This window comes from Bos taurus, chromosome 27, assembly GCF_002263795.3.
Source record: "Bos taurus isolate L1 Dominette 01449 registration number 42190680 breed Hereford chromosome 27, ARS-UCD2.0, whole genome shotgun sequence".
In the NCBI taxonomy this organism is placed as follows: Eukaryota; Metazoa; Chordata; class Mammalia; order Artiodactyla; family Bovidae; genus Bos; species Bos taurus.
In genome coordinates this window covers 15,227,452-15,247,981 of record NC_037354.1, presented here as the reverse complement: position 1 = coordinate 15,247,981, position 20,530 = coordinate 15,227,452, and the positions used below count along the sequence as shown (strand labels likewise).

At 49.3% G+C, this 20,530-nt stretch overlaps 1 protein-coding gene across 2 annotated transcripts in view; it reads left to right on the top strand.

Moving 5' to 3' along the window:
- The first annotated feature begins 4,143 nt into the window (after nt 1-4,143).
- The window catches only part of ACSL1 (acyl-CoA synthetase long chain family member 1), a 64,887-nt gene continuing 48,500 nt past the window's right edge, over nt 4,144-20,530 (top strand). Inside the window, exon 1 of one of the 2 annotated variants that reach the window (XM_024986300.2) lies at nt 4,144-4,935. The gene's annotated coding sequence lies outside the window, so the exon portion shown is untranslated. 2 annotated transcript variants of the gene reach the window in all.

Genomic DNA, 20,530 nt, shown 5'->3' with positions numbered 1-20,530 from the left:
TTTAGGGCGATGTGCTATAAAAGCTAATCAATATAGGATGCATCTTCCAATTGATTATGTCTTGCACTTATAATGGGCGGCATTTTTTTTTTTCAGGGATACATAAAGTAATGGCGCATCTTACAATTGACTGTGATTTAAGTTGAACAAAATACAGTGTGTGAGTGCATGCTTAGTTGCTCAGTTGTGTCTGACTTTTTGAGACCCTTTGGACTGTAGCCCGCCAGGCTCCTCTGTCCATGGGATTCTCCAGGCAAGAATACTGGAGTAGGATTGCCATTTCCTCCTCCAGGGACCGTCCTGAGCCAGAGATCAAACCCATGTCTCCTGCTCTGCAGGTGAATCCTTCACTGCTGAGCAATCAGGGAAGCCTGTAATCCAGTTTGATTGATATCCTTATTAGGAGAAATCTGAACACAGGCATTTATGGAGGGAAAATCATACAAGCAGACACAGGGAGAAGATGGTTATTCCCAAGGCAAAGAGAGAGGGCTGGAACAGATTCTCTCCACACAGGCTACAGAGAGAACCAACCCAGCTAACACCTTGATCTTGAACATCTAGCCTCCAGAACTGTTGTTGATGTTCAGTTGCTTGCTTGTGTCCGACTCTTTGCAACCCCACAGACTGCAGCACGCCAGGCTTCCCTGTCCATCACCAACTCCCGGAGTTTACTCAAACTCATGTCCATTGAGTCAGTGATGCCATCCAACCATCTCATCCTCTGTCATCCCCTTCTCCTCCTGCCTTCAATCTTTCCCAGCCTCAGTGTCTTTTCCAATGAGTCGGTTCTTCGCATCAGGTGACCAAAGTATTGGAGTTTCAACTTCAGCCTCAGTCCTTCCAATGACTATTCAGGACTGATTTCCTGTAGGATGGACTGGTTGGATCTCCTTGCAGTCCAAGAGACTTCTCAAGAATCTTCTCCAACACCACAGTTCAAAAGCATCAATTCTTTGGCATTCAGCTTTCTTTATAGTCCAACTCTCACACCCATACATGACTACTGGAAAAACCATAGCTTTGACTAAGTGGACCTTTGTCAGCAAAGTAATGTCTCTGCTTTTTAATATGCTGTCTAGGTTTGTCATAGCTTTTCTTCTGAGGAGCAAGAGTCTTCTAATTTCATGCTGCAGTCACCATCTGTGGTGATTTTGGAGCCCAAGAAAATACAGTCTGTCATTGTTTCCATTGTTTCCCCATCTATTTGCCATGAAGTGATGGGACTGGATGACAGGATCTTCAGTTTTTGAATGTTGAGTTCTAAGCCAGCTTTTTCACTCTCCTCTTTCATCTTCATCAAAAGGCTCTTTAGTTTCTCTTCACTTTCTGCCATAAGGGTGGTGTCATCTGCATATCTGAAGTTATTGATATTTCTCCCAGCAACCTTGATTCTAGCTTGTGATTCTTCTAGCCTGACATTTTGTATGATGTACTATGCATAGAAGTTAAATAAGCAGGGTGACAATATACAGCCTTGACGTACTCCTTTCCCAGTTTGGAACCAATCTGTTGTTCCATGTCCGGTTCTAACGGTTGCTTCTTGACCTGCATACAGGTTTCTCAGGAGGCAGGTGAGATGGTCTGCCTCTCCATTTCTTTAAGAATTGTCCACAGTTTGTTGTGATCTACACAGTCAAAGACTTTAGAGTAGTCAATGATGCAGAAGTAGATGTTTTTCTGGAATTCTCTTGCTTTTTTGATGATCCAATGGATGTTGGCAATTTGATCTCTGGTTCCTCTGCCTTTCCTAAATCCAGCTTGCACATCTGTAAGTTCTCAGTTCACTTACTGTTGAAGCCTAGCTTGAACGATTTTGAGCATTACCTTGCTTGATGTGAGATGAGTGCAATTGTGCAGTAGTTTGAGCGTTCTTTGGCATTGCCTTTCTTTGGGACTGGAATGAAAACTGACCTTTTCCAGTCCTGTGGCCACTGCAGAGTTTTCCATATTTGCTGGCATATTGAGTGCAGCACTTTCACAGCATCATCTTTTAGGAATTTCATCACCTCCACTAGCTTTGTTCATAGGGATAGTTCCTAAGGCCCACTTGACTTCGCATTTCAGGATATCTGGCTCTAGGTAAGTGATCTCACCATCGTGGTTATCCAGGTCATTAAGATCTTTTTTGTATGGTTCTCCAGAACTGTAAGATAATACATTTCTGTTGTTTAAGTCACCCAGTTTGTGGGACTCTGTTGTGGCTGCCTTGGCAAACTAGTACACCACAGACCTTGGGAAGCATCTGAAGAGGCACCGGGCCTGGAGGACTGGCTGGAGCAGTCAGGGGGGAAAAGAGGGACTGAAATGATGAAACCACAGGTGAGGAGAAGGAGACCTGGACAGAGATCTAAATCCAGGATTAGCCAAGTGGAAATGAATAAAAACGAAAGTGGAGTCCATTTTTAGTTTTAAATGGAGAGTCTAGAGCTGGCAGATCTAACTGGAGAAGAGAGCCTAGGAGAAGTGAGCTGTTGCAGAGGCCGCTGGAGTGTGGGCTGCCTCACCATTGCTGTACCACGTGCAGGAGATGAGTGCTGCTGCCACAGCAGATGCTCTGAGCCCGTGAGAGGGGCCCAGGAGAAGTCCTTAGGGTATCATTATGGCCTCGATCTGAGTGCTTGAGGCCTCAGCCAGCACAAGTTCACCTGAGCAGAAGTACCTGTACACTACCCCTGACTATTATGGATGTACTCTGGAACCAGACTGCCTAAGTTCCCACATAATTTTGCCTTCCCTAGCATTCAACCCCACTCCAGTACTCTTGCCTGGAAAATCCCATGGACGGAGGAGCCTGGTGGGCTGCAGTCCATGGGGTCGCGAACAGTCAGATATGACTGAGCGACTGCACTTTGACTTTCCACTTTCATGCACTGGAGAAGGAAATGGCAACCCACTCCAGTATTCTTGCCTGGAGAATCCCAGGGATGGGGGAGCCTGGTGGGCTGCCGTCTATGGGGTCGCACAGAGTCGGACACGACTGAAGCGACTTAGCAGCAGCAGCAGCATTCACCCTCTCTCGGCCTCATCTGTGAAAAAGGAATAGAGACTGCACCCACTTCATAAGGTTATGATGAAGATTCAATAAAATAATGCGTGTGAAATGTTTCAGTAGAGGTTATCTGTCACTATTAGAGGCATTTATTCTAATTCTTCTCAGGCCTCCAATTCAAAGCAGTACTAGATGAGAGTCCTCCATCCACCACAGGGCCCAAGTGCCACTGTAACTAGAACCCTGGTATTAGAGGTTAAGGCTACTGGCAGGCCTCAGGAACTAAGAGGAAAAATACCATTCGGACCAGGAGCCTGAAAAAAACTGCACTGGGCTCTGGAAGGCCCCAATGGACATCGCATGCACACAGACAGAAGCCCTGAAAACCGCATGGCCAGGGCTGAGCCGAGAACGGGCCCTCAGAACTTGGCAGGTGGACGCTGTTCTTGAGTGGTGTCGAGCCTGCGCTCTGCTCCAACTATCCTGGGGCTCATCTGTCCTGTTGGTCTTATGTCCAGCGCTCTGCATTAGTCCAGAGCAGGGCCTTTCCCGGCCAGGCACTGTGGTGAAACCGCATGGGAGGGGTGGGGGATGGGGAGGTGAAACCAGGTTAAGAGGATCAGGCAAGTTCTCTGCCAAAGCCAATAGGAAAGGAAAGCCCTGGACCCCAGGGAGCCTCCCGGCAGATTCCCCCGCCCCCAAGGAGTCAGAGGGCCTGTGGATGAAGGTGGAAGACACGAAAGGGCGTCTCCCGGCCCGCCCTCCGGCACTCAGACTTCTGGGCTGAGCCACCACAATTTACTCTTTGCCCTTCCTTGGACTCCTTGTGAAATCCAGGGCAGTCCGGACGCCTGGAGATGCGTTCGTCCCCCGCAGTGCCCCAAGCTTCCCCCAGCCGCTGGGCACGCGCTCGACGGGACAGCAGGGCAGGCGCGCGGCTGCAGGGACGCCGTGAGGGCGGGGCTGAGACGGGGGCGGGGGTCCGAGCGGGGCCGGGGCGGGGCCGGGGGCGGGGCCCGAGGCGGGGCGGGCGGGGCCCGCGCACTGGCCTCAGCCCGGCTCCTAGGCTGCAGCGAGCCGCTGGAGCGCAGCCAGCTCTCGGAAGCAGCGGCGGCGCCCTTAAATAGCATCGGGGACCGGCAGGGGCCGGCAGTGGGCTGTAGTGACAGCCGGCGGCGGACGGCTGGGCCTGCGGAGGAGGTGAGTGCTCCTTCTAGCGGGGGGAGCCACATCCGTACCCGCTGCGGCGCCGCCCGGGTCTCGGTTGGGGCTCGGGTCTAAGGCTGCCCTGCCGGCCGGAGCCCGGGAGGTGGCGGCCGCAGCGGAGACGCGAGAACCCGCCCTCGGATCGCAGCGACTTTCCGCTTTTCCGGCCTCTGCCCGGCGGCTCCCCGAGTTCCCTCCGCCGCGGAGGCCTCCAAGCCGCCGGATCCGCCGCCGCTTCCTGTGCAAGAGAGCCGGCGATGCCCGCCCGCCTCTCCCCCGGGCGGCGCGGGCGCTGGGCTGGTGTACGGCGGGGTGCGGGTGACGCGCGCCGCGGATCCGGGTCCTTGTTTGTGTAGCGGCGGGGACCGCCCAGCGGGAAGCCAGACCCGGAGCTGCAGATTCGGGACGATGATCGCCGCGGGGCCATGTCGATGCTCTCTGGGTCGCGGCCTCCCTCTTTCCCCTCCGAGGCGGGTTGGGGGCATGCTCCGATCGCGCGTGGAAGCATCAGCGCCTCCGCGTGAAGGGTGGTCCCTGCATGCCGCGCCCGCTGGAGGGTCAAAGGCAGCATCCGAAGCCGGTGACCACATGTGGAAATTCTCGCGGTGCCTGCAGAGGAGTGCCACAGCTGCTGTACATGGCCGTGATGGAGTCGTTTTAAAGAGCCTGGCATGTTTTGAAATTAGGAAGTAAAAATCATGATATCTATCTCCTTGCAGCCTAGACGGAGCGTGGTGGTAGGTGACTTGAATGAACACGTGGACGAGAACACAGAGACAGATGCTCCTCTTAAGATGTGTAGGCTAGAATTTGCAAACCCCTTCCCCACCCTACCCACTTTCAAGGTTATGAAGCTTAATTAATACCGTTATAATAGTGCCCTTGCCTTTGAAAGTTCAAACATTTAAGCTTCTTGTTGGTGCAGGTGTATGTAAAGTGCCCCAACTGTTAATATCCGTTTATTTTTTACCTTTGCTTAGCATGAGAGAAACTGGTTAATTTCATAGTTTCTGACAAATTTCACCTGTGATTATTATCTCCTAAACAATTATTTGCTTAACACTTACAAACTAAAAGCTAGTCGGTACCTCCGGCTTGATTCAGCTTTTTCAGACTGAAGTAGCAGGTTGAATTGGCTTAAAACTTAAGATTTGAGTTTATTGTCTGGTTGGATGGGCTTGAGAAGGTGGGACCTTTAAAGTAACCTTCCCTTCCCATCAGGGTGGAGCCTAGTCCTGGGAAATGTTCATTCTTGTTCTGATTCAACTGGGAGAATCTCTTCTCAGGCTGAAACTTGACTCCTCATGTGGGAAAGGGTGCATTAGACTAAAGTCTTTCAGAAACTAAAATTCTGTGACTGAAAAAAGCAAACCCTGAAGAGTAACCCACTTCATATCTCCCTCCCTCACTTCAGATAGACACATCATAGACCATGTGTTATAGACCTGTTTTCTGCATTTGCTGTAAATGGAAAAGACTTTTAAAATCACCCTTTTCTCACAGTTATTGGAGAAGGCAATGGCATCCCACTCCAGTACTCTTGCCTGGAAAATCCCACGGACAGAGGAGCCTGGTGGGCTGCAGTCCATGGGGTCGCTAAGAGTCAGACATGACTGAGCGACTTCTCTTTACTTTTCACTTTCCTGCATTGGAGAAGGAAATGGCAACCCACTCCAGTGTTCTTGCCTGGAGAATCCCAGGGACGGAAGAGCCTGGTGGGCTGCCGTCTATGGGGTCACACAGAGTCGGACACGACTGAAGTGACTTAGCAGCAGCAGCAACTGTCCAACTTGGTGTTCAGACAAACACATTAGAGTCACTTCGATTTAACACTCATTCCTGGAGATCAGGTCTCAGTGAACAGAGCTAATCTGAAGCTGCCGGTGGTTGAGTTTGAGTTTCAGTGTTCTCGTCCTAACAGGAGCTTTGGGGAACTTTTAAACAAATACATAGCTGGACTTGATGAACTGGAACGTGGAGGCAGGCTCACCAGTGCTTGTGTGCCCGGCTCCATGTCATTTCCTCTCCCGTTCATCACCTAAAATGCTGAATGAGAACTCTTAAGAATTCCTAGTTTGTGAAGCTTGAGGTGATACATAATTTGTACCACAGTGACAGAAGAAACTGGTCACGTAATCTGTGTCATCTTCATCTGTCTGCTTTTTCACATGCTAACATTTAGAAGTTCTTCACTGTGGCCTCCCCTGATAGCTCAGTTGGTAAAGAATCTGCCTGCAATGCATAGGAGACCCAGTTTGATTCCTGGGTTGGGAAGCTCCCCTGGAGAAGGGAAAAGCTACCCACGCCAGTATTCTGAGTGGCGTCACAGACTGAGTGACTTTGACTTTTCACTTTCACTGTGTTGGAGAGGACACAGTTATTAGTGGTCACTTTTATTCCCAGAAATTTGGCCAACTTGGAGGGATGGCACATTCTTTGGCCAAAAACTTAGCTGGAGGTGAAGACTCCTCCCCTGTGCTTTCTTCTGCCAAAGAATACATTCAGTTGGAGGCCAATTCTGTCCCCAGTATCTAAGATTTCAGGACTGGTGGCTCCATGTAGTTGTCGAGTTGTAAATGAAAATTTGAAAGCTGTCTAATATCTAACTCAAAAACCATTTGCCTCAGAAAAGCTATATGAGTAAAATTGTATATTTATATACAACAGTAAATAATAAATTTATATACATACAGTCGGAGAAGGCAATGGCACCCCACTCCAGTACTCTTGCCTGGAGAATCCCGTGGATGGAGGAGCCTGGAAGGCTGCAGTCCATGGGGTCGCTGAGGGTCGGACATGACTGAGCAATTTCACTTTCACTTTTCATTTTCATGCATTGGAGAAGGCAATGGCAACCCACTCCAGTGTTCTTGCCTGGAGAATCCCAGGGACGGGGGAGCCTGGTGGGCTGCCGTCTATGGGGTTGCACAGAGTCAGACACAACTGAAGTGACTTAGCAGCATACATATAGTATATAATTATGTGGTGTATAATTTATATAACATATCCATTTAATATTATAATAGAAATCTATACTTGTTATGGAAAATTGAGAACCATAAAAAATAAATCTAGGAGTTCCCTGGTGGCTTAGTGGTTTAGGATTCTGGGCTTTCACTGCTGTGGTTGAGTCCCTGGTTGAGGAACTAGATCCCGCAGGCTGCTTTTGATTTTGCTTTGAAGATAATATTTTTGCTCCTTTGTTATATTGTGGACACTTTCTCCATGTTGTTACATACTCTTGAAAAAAATGAGTTTTGAAGATGGCTGTCTTATATAGTTGATGTGATATGTCATAAATTATTTACCTTTCCCTTATTATTGGACATTTAGAACAGTTTACTAAATATCTTATATATTTCAGTATGTATTTTTTTTTAAAGTTAGGGAATATTCTGCTTTAAAGGGGTTTCCCTGGTGGCTCAGATGGTGAAGAATCTGCCTGCTAATGCAAGAGACCCGGGTTTGATCCCTGGGTTGGGAAGATCCCCTGGAGAAGGGAAAGGCTACCCACTCCAGTATTCTGGCCTGGGAAATCCCATGGACAGAGGAGCCACAGTCCATGGGGTTGCAAAGAGTTGGTCATGACTGAGCAACTAAGACTTTCACTTTCACTGCTTTAAAACTGTTGAAATTGACCATGATTTGGAAATTATTTTTTATTACTGGACGGTTTTAATGAACCATGGGTTCATGTGTTTTAGTCAAAAACTGTTGAAATAAGGATTCATGCTTTGGAAAGATAAGTGGAAAGAAGTTAGGGCACCACAGGGGGAAGTGTGGGCTGCCTTTTAGACCATTTCCTCATTTGGGAGGGACTTCTGATAAATGTATTATCTGTCCATTGGCACACTTACTTGGCCGCTATAGAAATTGGCACTTTCCCCATGGGTTTGTTGTGGGGAAAATGTCCATATACATAAGGCCAAAATGCCCTGAGTACTATTTGTTCTTTTGTTAACCAGGGTAAATAGAAAGTTGCTTCAGGAGCTCCTTTCCCGCCAGGCTCAGCTGTCAACTACGAAGCAGGGGAGTGTTAGCTGAGCGAGCAGGATGAGGGGTCGTACAGCCAACAGCGCCAGCACTGCTCTCAGCGCTTCAGAGCTGTTAACCCAGTTCATCGTCCCAGCTACCCTGTAAAGTAGCCCTACATATATCCGTATCCGATGAAAGGTAATAAGGAACAGACACAGATTAAGTCTCCCAGACCAGGCTTTGAACCTCAGCAGTCCGGTTTCAGGGCCAGAGCGCCTACTGGCTCAACTCTTCTTCTCGAACTTGAAGGGATCTTAGTCTAAGGGGGCGCCCTGGAAAGTTCCAGGTTATCCAGCTGGTGGCAAGACTGAGGACAGAGCTGGTTCTTCCCTGGCCTTGCTCCTTGGCTGTCCCCTGTTCTGTTCACACGTTGTCTTCACCATCAGCGGGCTGAAACGGAGACAGATTTTGATTCCATTCTGTTCGGCCAGTGATAAGATCACCTGCTACACAGCTGTGACTTTTTTAGAGAATTAGAGAGCAAAAGGCTTCGCCTGCCCTAGAAGTTGCTCCTGTTCTAGATTGTGCTGGAAACCTTTAAATGTCTTGCAGGGTTGGAGGCACAGAGATATTGTCTATCAGTTGTGGCCTCCTTTCCCCCAAGACAATTTTAGGCAGAACCCCAGTATATGAAATAAATAAAAGCAGGGCTGCCATGGTTGAAGGAGGGCAGGGTGGGAGTCCCAGGTCACATAAACTGGAGGCACTCCGGCACCCCCTGGCTCCCCCGGTCCCTGAGGGAGCCTGACTCACTCATTACCTGACATGGTGGTACCTAGAGCCCAGGGGCGGAGAGACTTACCAAGGCTACGTAAGCTGTGTTCCCCTTGGGCCGTGACGCACAGTGGAGTTTGTTTTTGGGCCCTGTGCCTATTGGGGGAATGGCTGGACCTTGGTGTCATCCTTGACTTGCACCCTGAGACCCAGCCAGTCGGCATTTTCTGTTATTCTGTACCATGCTGCCCAGCACACGTGCATTTCCTCCTTTTCTTGTCCAGGTTGCCACCCTCATCCACAGTCTGTCACGTCTAGTTTAGAAAACAAGGGTGCTTAGTTAAAAAAAAAATGATGGTGACACTTCCTAACACAGAGTTCTGATCAAATCCCTTCCAGGGTCCCTCTGGAAGGCCCCAAGTCTTCGGGTAGCTTGGCTCTTGGGGGCTTCTGGAGTCCAGTTCAAACCTGCTGTCTCCCGTGAGTCTGCCAAACAGCCACATGCTAGGACTTTTGGAAAGAGACTCTGGTGGCACAGGGTTGAACCAAGGCCTCTGCACCCATGACTACTCTGTACGTGAGCTCTGTCTGCCACCTGACCCACCTTCCTGTGTCCCGGGTGAGCCTCCCTGGCACGTCCCCCCCACCCACCGGCTGCAGTGATATCCTGGTCCCCGCCTCCTTGCTCATGGCCCTGCTTTTCAGAGGCCATTTTCCTGGAATGACCCTCACCGTCCTCAGACTCCACATCACTCACTGGAACCCTCAGCCGACAAGAGCTGGTGGTTAAAATGTTGAGACACTCGCATTCTGGTTAGAAAAGAGCTGCTACCCCGAGTACCACCCACCCCCACCCCCCACCACATTCAGAAACCGAAGGGTTATGCCAGGCCGGGGGAGGCTCTCCTGAACCCTGTTCTGGTGGTTGGCCTACTTCTGTTCCAGTTGTTGGGTGCCTAGGTGTATTGGTTCTTCAGTTTCTGAGTGGCGAGCCGCTGCCCCACCCCTCCCACCCTTCCTTTGCCTCTTCATATGTGCTCAGCTCAGTCCCCCCAGATAGGCCCCCAGCCACATACTCAGCTCTGCATTTAGCAGACCTGGTCACTGTCATTTCTGTGTCTTCAGCAGCATTTAACACAGGACCTGACTGCTTCTAAGTACTTAATATCATCTGATGACTAACTGAGGCCAGGAGACATTCAGATGGACAGTTATCCCATAGATGCTGTCACTGAAAAGAATGTATGTTCCATCGTTCAAGGTTTGTATATTATAATCCCTGCAAGGCTCAGATCTTGTAGCTGACATCAAGCTGTTGAAAATCCCCAGACCAAAGCCTGTGCTTTCCCGGGGTTGAACTTGGCAAGCCAGAGGGCATTTGAGGTCTCTCCGGGGGTAGTTTGTTATATTTGAGCAACAGGTGGCTATGGGCTTCACAGGAAGAAGATCAATGTCAAGTTCTAGACAATGTTACGTAACTGTACTGTAGCCTTCATTTACCTGGTATTCCTACCAAAAATCCTACCTTGTTTCTGTGTGGGTGGTGAAATTGTCAGATAGATGTTTGTTCCTCCTCTAAGACAGTTAGCCACGCTGTGCCTCGAGCAAGCCTTGGAGGTGCCCCAGACTGAGCAGGGACCTTGCTGTCAGGCAGTCCAGCCAACCACCTCACGGGGGAGGGACCCGCGGTCACAGGGTACACCAGGCAGCTTGAGCAGCCTGGATGCCAGAGGTGGTGCTAGGCTGAGTTTTCCCTCCTGACATGAGTCAGCGACGAATGCCTCCGACTCCATGGCATCTTGGGATGGCATGTAGGGACTCCAGCTGTGGGGTCTGGGACAGACCACCTCTGATGAGCCAGCCTCTCGGCCTGCTGGGGGCCTTGCCTGGGACACTTGGCCTCCGCACTGAGCTGGGTGCCCATGACCCTCACTGTCCTGCCCTCCCCAACATTCTTCTTTCCATCACGGGGCCTTGCAGGGTATTTTTGTCTCCTTCCTGGATGGCAAGTCCATGGGCAGCCTGGGCGGGCACCGTTAGCCCACGTCCTGGATGTGGCAGGCTTCTTTCTGCAGGTGCTGCAGTGAGCAGTTGCATTTATTGCCGCCCATAATCGGGAACTGACCGAGACTCTCGGCAGGCAGGTGACACAGAGGAGGAACACTAGTCTCCAAGATTGGGGGCACTGCCCACCCTCTGTTGTGGGATAGACCATCTATTAGGGTGCAGGTGGATGTGTTACAGCTTATGTAGATGTTTATTTTTTAGCTTTCTTTTCAAATTCATAATTTTGTTTCATAACATCCAGAAAATATTTATATATAGTTTATAAATAAGTGCATCTACATTTTAGGGGTACATTTATGTATTATTTTTGATGCATTATCGAAAATTTCAAGAGCCAGAATAGTAACTCCTTCTCTGCCAGCAGTGTGGCGAGATCCTTCCAAGTGCCATTTTTAAAATGGGTTTCCAGGCCCTCCTCCAGGGGATCTTCCTGACCCAGGGATGGAGACATCTCTTACGTCTCCTGCATTGGCAGGCAGGTTCTTTCCCACTGTTGCTGCTGCTAAGTCACTTCAGTCGTGTCCGGCTCTGTGCGACCCCGTAGACGGCAGCCCACCAGGCTCCTCTGTCCCTGGGATTCTCCAGGCAAGAATACTGGAGTGGGTTGCCATTTCCTTTTCCAATACATGCATGCATGCTAAGTCGCTTCAGTTATGTCCAACTCTGTGCGACCCTATGGACAGCAGCCCACCAGGCTCCTCTGGCCACAGGATTCTCTAGGCAAGAACACTGGAGTGGGTTGCCATTTCCTTCTCCTCTAGCTCCCTAAATGTGTGTATATATGTCCTTTTTTTTTTACGTGTCAATTAAATATCATGCTGGATTGGCCACTTCAAATCAATGTTTGTGTTGGCTTTCTTTGTTTAAACCTTTGGTCAGTGGCAGGTGACCATGTACGTGCCAGTCTTAGTCTTCTTAGAACAAGTCCCTGAAGCTGTAGAATCATAGAGCTAAAATGGGCCTCAGAAGTGTCACCTGAATGATAGGATGTTTGGGATTTGCTTTGGTTTTTTAGAAACATATATAGAATGAAACAACACTGACAAGGTGTCGATCGTTATTAAAACGGAAGCTGGGATTATTATGCGTACATGGTGGCTTCTTGTACTACCCTATATACTTTTGAATAGATTTGGAAGTTTTCATAATAAAAATGTAAAGAAAGCATAAGGGGGAAATAGAGACCCCAAACTAACATTTGCTTGTTCCAAGGAGGCCAGATTGGACGATCTCTCTTCCCCTCCCCCCACCCCACCCTTCCTTCTTTTAAACACTGGGGCATTATTCTGTAACTCTCTGCAACTGGTTGGATTTGTTTTGTCTTCAGCTTCCCCAGGGCTAATCACCTTTTCTTATAGTTACCTAAACTCTGGATGTAACCCTAGCTGCCAAGGGCTCGCTCACCTCTCCACCCACAATCAGCCAGATCCTGCTTAACCTTTTCTCTTGTCTCTCCCACTCCAGCACCACGGAGGGCATCCCCAGGGCTGAAATCTCTAAACACTCAAAAGTGGATTTCTTCCAAGCTTGAGAGCAGCTGGCCTCGCTCTGTCTCTGGGTCAAAGTCTGACTTTTATTCAGTTTTCCACTCACCCCTGCTCTGTTAACTGTTTTTTGGGTTTATCCATCCCTCTGAAGCCCTGCTCTATTTTGAGAGGTGTGAGTAACTCTACCCAACCATGTGTCCCCTTAGCCTTCTTCTCCAGGTCACTGCTATTTGATCCCCGTGACCTCTGAGGGCAGCAAGGACTGGGCTGCTTCCTCTTCCATCGGCTCTTGCAGCTAGCCGATGCCCAGCCTGCGGCCTGCCCGGGGTGCTCTCCTGGGAGAGAGGAGTGTCCGGGCCTCTGGTGTATGTCCCCAACGTCTTTAACCCACCTGCCACCCCGGTGACTCCCAGCACAGGCAGGGCCTTGGTGTTCGCTCACCCCTGCCTGCCTTTGCCTGTTCCTGTCTGGCTCCTGGCTCACTGGACTGACCTCCCTTTGCACTCCAGCCCATACACAGTGCTTTCTTACCCGTCTGGCTGCCAGGGCCCTGGATAGTTTGGTTCACTCCTGCAGATGCGTTCACTCTTAAAGGTTAGGACAGGTGGTGAGAGCTTAGACATGTCTTTTCTGGGAGGGGCTTTCACCCCATCTGTCATTCTGCGGGAAGGGCAGTTTACCACCTGGGACCCTTTCTGGAGCAGGTGAGAAAGGCATAAATACAGGAGGAAAAGAACTGACCTGACCTAGTTATAGCTTCTTTATCTTGAGAAATTAAAAAAAAAAAAAAAAAAACACAGAAAAGTACAAAGAATAATAAAACCATAAAGCAGACACCTGTAGAATTGATGGTTTTTAACAACAGGTTGTTTCCTTTAGATGTTTTCTTTTTATACATCCCGCTGTCACCCAGAGTTTCTGGGTGGGTGGGATCCTGTTATTTGGTACTGAATGCCAGGACTGTGTGGCCAGCTTGGGCCTCTTCTAGCATCGTCTCAGAGATGCGGTGTGGTATGTTGGTGACAGAAGGGATGAATCTTCCCTTGTTCCCCCTTTCTCCCTGCCGCCCCACCCCCCGCCGCCCCAGCCCACCCTGGCTGCAGGGGGCGTCGGCTCAGGGGTTTGCAGCTCACGGGGCACGGCCAGTCCCTGGACAGAGAGCTCTGTGCACGTGGGTCTCGTGTTCTTTCCTGATTCTCTTCTGCCTCCTCCCGTAGCCGCTACGGGAAGCTACATACTAGCTTTGGACAGAGCGTCTGAGGGGACCCAGGACTTTGGTCCCTTCTCTGTGTGCAGCTCCTTGAACAAATGGACCTCCTCCTTGCAGTCCTGAGGCCTTCAGAGGAGGGCCCCTGCCAGCTGGGTCCAGCGCTGGCTGTTGTGAAAGGACTTTGGTCCTGTTTCCTCTTCGATTGTTCTCCCCATCTCTTGGAAGCCTCCTGTCTCGGGATTTACTTTGTGGTTTCTTTGCTGGCCAGGGAAGTGGAGAGGCTTTTCTTCTGGGTCGTTTCAGTGGCCGGAGGAATTTTCCTTCTTCTGCAGCTGTGATCATAACAGGCTCTTCTTGTATTGCCTGACCAACCCAGACCACAGCGTCATGGTCTATGACATGCGGACCCACAGACGTAATGAGGGCCCTCCCTGTGCGCAGATCAGCTGAAACCACACGCCTGTCAGACCTGCTCGTGAGCAGGGAGCTTGGCCCGCAGGAGCCTCTTCTGCCATGGTTCTTGCAGAAACCTTGGGTCAGCCTAACAGACAGCCTCCCGGTCTCTGGCCGCTGAAGCAGAGCCGACGGGCCACAGGGCTGCACTGTCCAGGGCTGTCCCTTGTCTGACTTGTATCAGGAAACGCCCCTGTGCCCCTACCTGACACGTATCCAGATACTGCCTCATGGTCGTGAATCGCTGTTTAAAGGGAAAACATGTTGCTTCTCATAGGAATTTTGTTTTGAATGGAAACGTTTCCTCTTAGATCCATTCTGTCCTGGCTCCTACCCGGAGGCTCTGAGGTGACCTGGATATCTTCACTGGGCAGGGCCTGACTGTAATTAGCACTTTCCCAAGTGTGTACCTGACAGGTCTTTGTCTGGGTGTTGGAGAGAGGAAGGAGGAGAGCCGTGTGCCTGGTGGTGTTTTCTCTCTGGGGAATGCTGAGCAGGCAGGTCCTGCTGTAAACATTCCTTGTGTCCCAGATGGCCACTCTGGGCGTTTCTGAGGGCTCCTCATGCCAGTCCCTGGGTGGCGTCTCTGGTTTGGAAGATTTGCTTTTCTGTCAGGGGAAACACACTTTCAGAAATTGGTGGCCAGCCCTAGGGTCAGGCTCTGGACTCAAGACTTTCCTCTGGCATTGGCTGTTCTACTTAAGAGAGGCCTTTGTGCTCTTGCCTTCCCCATGGGCAGCCTTGATTTGTTTTACACTAACCTACAAAGCAAGAGAATTCTACAAAAACATCTGCTTCATTGACGATGCCAAAGTGTTTGACAGTGTGGATCACAACAAACTGTGGAAAATTCTTAAAGAGATGGAAATACCAGACCACCTTACCTACCTCCCGAGAAACCTGTATGCAGGTCAAGAAGCAACAGTTAGAACCAGACATGGAACAACAGACTGGTTCCTAATAGGGAAAGGAGTACCTCAAGACTATATATTGTCACTCTGTTTATTTAACTTCTATACAGAGTACATTATGTGAAATGCTGTGCTAGATGAAACACAAGCTGGAATCAAGATTGCCAGGAGAAATATCAATAACCTCAGATACACAGGTGATGCCACCCTTATGGCAGAAAGTGAAGAGGAACTAAAGGGCCTCTTGATGAAGGTGAAAGAGAAGAGTGAAAAATCTGGCTTAAAACTCAGCATTCAAAAAATGAAGATCCTGGCATCAGGTCCCATCACTTCATGGCAAATAGATGGGGAAACAGTGACAGATTTTATTTCTTGGGCTCCAGAATCACTGCAGATGGTGACTGCAAGCATGAAACTAAAAGATGCTTGCTCCTTGGAAGAAAAGCTATGACAAACCTAGACAGCATATTAAAAAGCAGACACATTACTTTGCCGACAAAGGTCCATCTAGTCAGAACTATGGTTTTTCCAGTAGCCATGTATGGATGTCAGAGTTGGACCATAAAGAAGGCTGAGTGCCAAAGAACTGATGATTTTGAACTGTGTTGTTGGAGAAGACTCTTGAGAGTCCCTTGGACTGCAAGGAGATCAAACCAGTTAATCCTAAAGGAAATCAACCCTGAATATTCATTGGAAGGACCGGTGCTGAAGCTGAAGCTCAAATACTTTGGCCACCTGATTTGAAGAGCCAACTCACTGGAAAAGACCCTGATGCTGGGAAAGATTGAAGGCCGGAGGAGAAGGGCACGACAGAGGATGAGATGGTTGGATGGCATCACTGGCTCAATGGACATGAGTTTGAGCAAGCTCTAGGAGATGGTGGAGGACAGGGAAACCTGGCGTGCTGCAGTCCATGGGGTTGCAAAAAGTCGGACACGACTGAGCAACTGAACAATAACAGCACAATCACACTATTGTGTGAATGGATGTCTAAATTTCTGCGAAGGAGAAGTGGAGATGATTGCTTTAGATAACCATGGGGTGACATCATGCATAAGTTCGAGTTGGGAAGGAGAATGTATTAAGGCCGCGTGTCAGGGGTGGCTTGCCCTCTTGTGTGTCTCTTTGCCTCCACATCCTCTGGAAGGTGCTGCTTCCTCCCAGGGCCCTCACTCACACAAGCAGCGTGGCTGCTGAGGGAGGAGGCTGAAGTTTGAAAATACCTTGAATACCCCCTTTTGTCTTTGGAGAATCGCAGCTCTGTGTATATGATACATCTTCTGGGGCTTGCAGCAGAGAACCAGGCAGAATCACAGAGTTGTTCGTGACTCAGGAAGTGTGTAGGAAGCACCTATCCTAGACAGGGCACCATGCAAGGGCCTCTTGAGACAGGTGGGCCGGGGTGACACCCCACCAGGAGGGGGAGCATCTCCCCAAGGGGAGCCTACACCCACCAGAAGCACAACCCAGGTGCTGAGGACCACGCGAGGGCTGGAACTAAAGCATGCCTGGAATTCAGAGGAAGGACTCGCTGCTTCTGACTGAGCGGGTTCTGTAAGAATTTTCTCAGGGAAGCAGCCTCTGGCCTATTTGGGTAGGAACTGGGCATCTTATGGCAGGACCAGGGAGCAGAGCTGTAGGTGAGGGGGACCATGGAGCCGGTGTGGAGGGGTTTTGAACCTTGGGTTTTGAGGTGCCAGAAAGGGAGGAGCTCAGAGGAGGAACGGAAGTGATGAGCAGCAGGACCTGTGCCTCTATGCAATCAGCAGGGGAGCCCAGAGGAGCACGCAGAAAGGACAGACCGTCCGTGAGGGGCCTGCAGACCCCTGCAGCCTTCCCTCCACTTCATGGTTCTACCATCATCCTCCGGGCTCAAAAACTCAGCCTTCCAATTCCTTCCCCCCCTTTTTTTTTTCATTTATATCCACTTAGTTACTAAATCCTGGTCAGTATTTTTGTAAGTGATTAAGATTTTTAAAAATTTCTGATAAAATATAATATATACCATTTTAAACCACCATTAAGTATACGGTTCGGAGGCATTAAGTACATTCCCAGTGTTGTGTAACCATTACCATGTTCTAGCTCCAGAATTTCTCATCATCCGAAACAGACACTGTACCTGTGGAGCAGTTAACTCCCACCCACCCCACCCCGGGGTAGCCTCTATTTGTGTCTCTGTGAATTTGCCTATTTTCGGGCCCTTGTATAAGCAGGATCATACACCGTTTGTCCTTCTGTGTCTGACTTCTTTTACTTGGCATAGCACTTTCAGGGTTCGCTCACGTCTTGGCGTGTATCAGAATTTCCTCCTTTTGTAAAGGCTGAAGAGTATTCGACTGTGCTCAAGCCCCGTTTGTCCCTTCACACTGGGAGTCACACCCCAACTTTTGAAAGCCCCTGGCTGTTTATTGTCCTCTGTGTTGTGTCCCACCTTCGTCTGGCTTTGAATCTCATCGCGTACACTTGCCTCTCTAGGTGCAGCGGCCTTTCCCTTGGCCCGGGCTCTGGTCCTGTTCTTGTGTGGAGCTGGGCGGGGACTTGAACTTCCCTGCTCTGTCTTCTGATCTTTCCGTTGATGGTAATGACTCCGTGCAATGAAGACTCTTAGGAGCCTTAAGCACGCTGTCACGGGTAACTGCTCAGCACCGGCCTGACACGAGGCGCGTGCTTAGCTAACAGCGGCCTCACAGACGTCGTCATCTCATGCTGATTTCCCCGAAGGTGTACCTTCCCTTCTGCTGTGTGACTCACCCCTGTCATTCGTTCCAGATTAACTTCCCCAAATCCTAGAGGTGAGGTGGGGAGTCACTTCTCATCATCCTGTTTCTGTCTGAAGTTAGACCACACTCATTTCTTGCCTCTGCACGCAGCTCCCCCAGAAAAAGTCTGGTTTTTTTTTTTTTTTGGCTCTTACTTAAGCCACCTCATTATTCTCTATTTATTATCTATACCATTGTTATGCAGTTTGCTTCAAGCTTCATGAATGGGGTTGCAAGATTTTGGCAGATCCCTGCCCCAAAGAAGGCGAGGTTTCCCCAAACTCTCTTTCAGTCCTCTTTTAGAGTCTTACTAAGGCTTTCCCATTTTGGAATGCTCTCTTGGATGCTATTTTGAACAATGTCAGTTGTGGAGGGGGACACCCAATCTTGAAGCCAGCCCTGCCAATCCAGGTCTTCAGTTAGTCCGTTCAGTTGCTCAGTGGTGTGACCCCATGGACTGCAGCAGTCCAAGTTTTGGGTTCTTATAAAAGGCTAAGGCAAAGAAATTGAACACTGGCTAGGTAATTACTTCTGGGAGCTGGGCTTTACAAAGGCAAGCGTTGGATATTTTTGTAAACAGCAGTGACGTGTTTGGTCTAGTTATATGAATATGGACCTGTAGGACAAATTTTTTTTTTTAAACTGTCCTAATATACAAATTATATTCCTGTAACTTAGGAGAATTTTTGCAGTGGTAGCTGCAGATAGAACTTCAAGAAATGCTTCCATTCAACCAGCTTAAATGGAAGAGAAAACTGTGAAGATATGCTATAGAAAACTTTAGTCCTCAAAAAATGGCTTTGGGGTTTCCAGAGACCCTATTGGGAAAAGCACGTTCAAAGACCTTGAATTCATGAAATGTGAATAGGAAAACAACAGATATTTATAAAGTAATGTATATTGTTGGATGACTTAAAAATATGTGTAATAGAGAGACTGTTATAAGTAGACATTTGACCAATCCCCCAAAATATATCCGTTCCAGTGGGGCACGTTATATTTGGAATTTCTTTATTTGGGGGCATATGTGGTAGTGGTGACCTGTGGCCAATGTGAATGGGTGAGGCCTGGCTCTAGTCTTATGGGTTAAAAAAAATCAGTCTAGCCCTAAACTTGCCTGGGAAAGCTGTGTGTCCCACTCTTGGACAACTTTAAGAAGGTGAACAGAGAATGGTTGAGTATAGAATTATTCAACTTGCCTCAGCTATTTCATTAAGTCAGCTTTCAAAACATAGAGCATCTCTGTTCCCTTTCTCCTTTTAAAATCTTTTTGGAAATTGACGTGGGGAGCCACGGAATCACTTTAGTGAAAATTCAGCGGGTTTAAGGTGTTCTTTGCTTCCTTGGGAGGGAAAGCCCCAAGGCAGCGGATGGGGATAAATTCCCATGGAACCACTTGTTCTGTGTGTCCGGGGTCCTGCAGTGACCCAGGTGGTCCTTCTGTGGCTCATACTCAGGATGAGGAGATGGTCCTAGGGCAGTGACCATGGTCAGAAATTCCCGCGTGGAATGAGGTTGGGCCTGTGGACTTTGGCACCACTGTGGAGCTTCTGTAGCTCCTCTCTCTATGGAGAGCCCGACTGCTCATTTAGCTCCAGAGGGGATGGTTTAAGCAAACCTAGCTTTAGGTACTTTGCCAGCCAGGGTTAAGGAGCAAGAATCCAGTGGGTTTGGAGAGGCCCGTTGAAAGAACAGCACACGGCCTGGCCGCTGCTCTCTTGTTGCTCCCGAGGCCCAGCTCTGCCCAGCTAGTGCCAGACAAAGAGGGTGCTTTCAGGGCTCTGTAAAGAGCCTATTGTGCAGGGGAGGAGGTGGAGCAAGGAACGGCAGTGTCTTGCCAGCTCGGCCTGCTGCTTTAAGGCGAGATGTCAGGACTTCCTCGTTTGCCGCTGCCGGGGCAAGGGTGCTATTTATGTGGGCTTGTTGGAGGGCTGCATTCTTGGTGAAGTAGTCCGTCAAACCGCTGTTACTCAACTGGATGAAAGCTTGAGGACCTTTAGAAGGAGAGAAACATCCACCTCACTCATTTTGGGGGTTTATAAATGACACAAAGGAAATAAAATGCTAATGTAAGTATCTGTTTGCAGAATCACCGGAGCTGTGTGTGTGTGTGTGTGTGTCCTTAGAAAACGATGCTCTTGTGAGTCACACAGAAAGTGACCCTGAGCCACTCTTTTCCTGGTGCAAATAGAATGGTAAGAGGTGAACCTTTGTGTACAGTGGGTCTTGAACCCGCATGCTCCGAGGCTGGGGGTGAAGGGGGAAGATGCTAGCAGCTCTGAGGGACATGGAGGGTGCGATGGATTTCAGACGCTGAGCTCTCCTATTGATAATACCGTGGCATGTATGTTCTGGAGGGATCTGTAGAGGCTGCCTGCTGTCATGATTCCTAACCTGGGGCGTGGACTGCAGGGACCTTGTGAGCCCCAGGTGCACAGAAGAGTGTGCATGTCCTGAGTAGAGAGAGTCAGCTGCCCAGCAGAGGGTAAGAATGAATCCTGTTGAGGAAAAAGTGTGAATGTAGTTGGGCTGGTGTCCACGTCTTGGGAGATACCTTTGGGAAGCCTTGGAAATGTCCAGCCTCAGTTTCCTCATCAGATTTTATATTGTGATGTTTAGATAAGACACACGACGTGAAAACCTTTCCAAAATACAAAATTGATACTGTGTGGTTTATCTCTTTTTCCCAAAGT